A 3,693-nucleotide genomic window follows, 5' to 3' on the forward strand; every position below is an offset into this window, starting at 1 on the left:
ACCATTTTCTTCATAGCCAAAGAACATTTGAGAAAAAAGTGTTTCAAATACTAAAGTGATTTATAAGAACAATGTTTTACTAGAATTATAGTAGTTTCCATTTGTATGTTACTCTGCTCTTTATTTCACAAGTTTTCAAATTGTCTATAAATGCATGAAGATCCGCAGTCTAGTTATCAATAATAAAATACATCGAAATAAATGAAATATTTTAAATAAAGCACCACCCGTTTTAAAACTGGTTTTTAATACAATTCTGAATATTCATTGCAACAAATACGACACTTTCTTTGCGATAAAATTTTCTTGGATAAAATGTTACCCAAAAAAATAACGCCTTTGAACAAACTCATAAGTAATTAACAATAAAATACATGGTAATAAAGTACATCTATCTGGTAATAATAATAATTATTATAATAATAACAACAACGTTAATAATAGTAATAATAAATAAAAAAAACGTTACACTGTATTTCACTTCTTAATTTAGTTTCATTTGCTTTAGATCCATAAAAATACATCTATAAATAGATGAAATATTTTAAATCGAAGCACCACCCGTTTTAAAACTGGTGTTTTAACACAATTCTAAATATTCATTGCAACAAAATTTTCTTAGATAAAATGTTATCAAAAAAAAATAACGACTTTGAAACAACTTATAAGTAATTAACAATAACATATATGATAATATATGTTACGTAATATTGTTTATCTAATAATAATAATTTCATGCGTAGCTGTGTATTTAACTGTTCGAACGAATTTTTCGTTTCTAGTAGAAACCGAGAATGAAATTGGCCTCTCTCGAATCTCGAGGGTAGCAGCACTCTGACAACGAGCCTGTTATTCGGAACTTTTATAGGTAATCCAGTGATAAGAAAATGGGGGGAGTTTTGTCGCTTAAAAAGGAACGAGGAGATCCAATTTCCGGATGATGATTGACCGATTCAGACCGTCGTAACGATAATAGAATTCTTTGGGAACATTTTTCCGTTCTTTTGTATAAATTGGAAGCTCATTGTTTTTGCGGATCGATACTTTCTAAATCTCTCGTTCGACCTGAACTTTCTCTAGTAAAACACCGAAAAAGTAAAACATCTCTTCTAAAGAGATAAGAACCATCGAAAATGATGCTACTGATCAATTATTTTCGTCGTGGTAAGTGTTTCCATCTGCAAATAGAACTAAATTAAAAAGTGAAATACAGTGTAACGCTACTTTATTTATTATTACTACTATTAACGTTGTTGTTATTATTATAATAATTCTTGTTATTACCGGTAACGAATATATTATATAAATATATAATGTATAAATAAGTATATCAATTATAATTAGCATTTGAGTACACAATATTCCGTTGTGATATGTTTGCCTTTAAAGCAACTTGATATATCATAAATCAAATTTTTGATACATTCGTTTCCATGGCATATGTATATTATTTCATTATTTTTTAAAGAAGGTTATATCAATCGAAAGCATAATTAAATCAGTACATTAAGTTTACTGATAAAGGTCTTAGAACAATGTCTACAAAAAATGAATCACATAAATTTGCCGTCAGCTGTGACTAGTTATCAATAATAAAATCTAAGCGTTACGAATCAACTGAAAATACTTCAAATTCAAATTCAACTGAAATATTTTAAGTAAAGCACCACCCGTTATAAAACTTGTTTTTAATACAATTCTAAATATTCATTGCAACAAATACGTCATTTTCTTTGCGATAAAATTTTCTTGGATAAAATGTTACCCAAAAAAATACATTATAATTTCATTATAAATGAAAAGGTATAATATTTTCTCCATTTTGTCCGCAACATTGTCGATTTAAAATTCGCTCAAAAGTACTTGTATCCCTATAATACTCATGAAATTATGCAATGAACTTCTCCATATTAAATACTTCACAATTCCTAATTAAAATTTGCTCAAAAGTACATATAAATCTGCAATTCTCACAAAATTATGTACCGAACACCTCAATTTTGAACTTGTCACATTGTCCATTCAAAATTTTCTCAAAAATACTATTAAAAAGATCATTAATTCCCGCAATCTAGTCCAAAATCGCCTGTGTAATTCAGGTCGGAGAAGATTAAATAAAACTACCCCTTCTAGGCACGAAAAACGCCAATTAATACCTCTTCTTTAAACGTTGAAGAATTTAAAAGACCGTCCAGCTTTTTTTTCCCTTGTCAAAATATTTCATCCCGGTCCCGCAGTTATTCCCGCGGTTTCAGACACTCTTCCGTTCACCGTGTTACCGGGGGTAGTAATTATTTTTCCGGTCCGTCATCCTTACGACGTTCTACCCTCTGCCCACCCTTCTCGCACCCCCTTGAGATTTTTAACGTCTCGCGAACCCTTTAACGTCTCTTCCTCTTCGTCTTTGTCCCCTCCTCTCCGCGAGAGAAAACGCGAGGGTTGCGAACCCTCGCAGGTCCGCGCAAGAAACGGAAGAAAAGAAATTAGCGAAATTAAACGAGCCGATACCGCCGCGCGTTTTTCGACCCCGTAGGGGCGGCTTGCTCCCGACGTTTTCAAGGAAAACACCGCTATTTGCGATTAATTATTCGCGCGAGGCGAAGCGATTGGGTGCAAAGACACAACGAGAGTGTTGGAACACCAAGAAACACAGAAAATTTGAACTTTTTGTTGGGAGGCGAGCTTACGATTCTCCAGAGTATTAGGAATCACCAATTTTTCGCTTTACGATCAATTTTCCATATCGAAAAACTTGGAATTATTCAGGAGTCACTAATTTATCTGTGTTTATTCAATTTGCCGCATGGAATAACCTGTAATAACGCAGAAATCACCTCTCTATTAAATTAGTTGAATATTTCGAATAATCTATATAGGGTATTTCGCTTGAATTTAATATAACCTTCAATTCTAGTGATACAACAAATATTTCATCCCATAATTTGTATCTATTCTAAAAAGTAATGGAAAAAGTAAACTTACTTGTTATAAGAAAACATATCGTTTTTATGTAACCTTTATTTTTGACAGTGCAATGCTTGCATACTTTTATTATTTATATTACATTCTTTTTTATTGATATTGCTTTTATTGATATTTTTTTCAGAATATGAATAAATGATGAGTTATAGTATGAAATAAATAAAAAAGTAAGAATACATACTTTAAACAAAATAAAAAATAACTCTTTCGCGAATTGATCTAAAGACAAGAACCCGAAACGAAAAAAAGTGCTACTATTATAAAATAGACATATTTCTATTTTTATATAGTTTTAAGAAATAAGATTTAACCTTGGCTTCCCTTATAAGTAGACTGAAGATCTTTATGCAAAATAAAATCGTTGTAAACGTATCTACAAACACTGAACCTAAATAGGAATGTATTTTACTCTGCAAGTATTATAATATGAACTTTACTTTCAATATGTTTTATATTATTTGCTACTGTATCCATTCTATAGTTCCTTTCACGTTCAGATTTTCTATAAATGCATAAAAATCCGCAGTCTACTTATAAGTAATACGTCAATTTTTCTTTTAACTTTCGTTCATATATCATTTCTAGACCATATCATTTCTACACCATATAATTCACAGATAATTTGATTTAAGAAGTGAAATTTTATTATTAATTTTTTAACAAGCTTTACATTCTACTATCATTAGTTTAAACGAAATTTTAATTTAAAAC

The sequence above is a fragment of the Hylaeus anthracinus genome, unplaced genomic scaffold (genome assembly GCF_026225885.1).
Source record: "Hylaeus anthracinus isolate JK02 unplaced genomic scaffold, UHH_iyHylAnth1.0_haploid 1, whole genome shotgun sequence".
In the NCBI taxonomy this organism is placed as follows: Eukaryota; Metazoa; Arthropoda; class Insecta; order Hymenoptera; family Colletidae; genus Hylaeus; species Hylaeus anthracinus.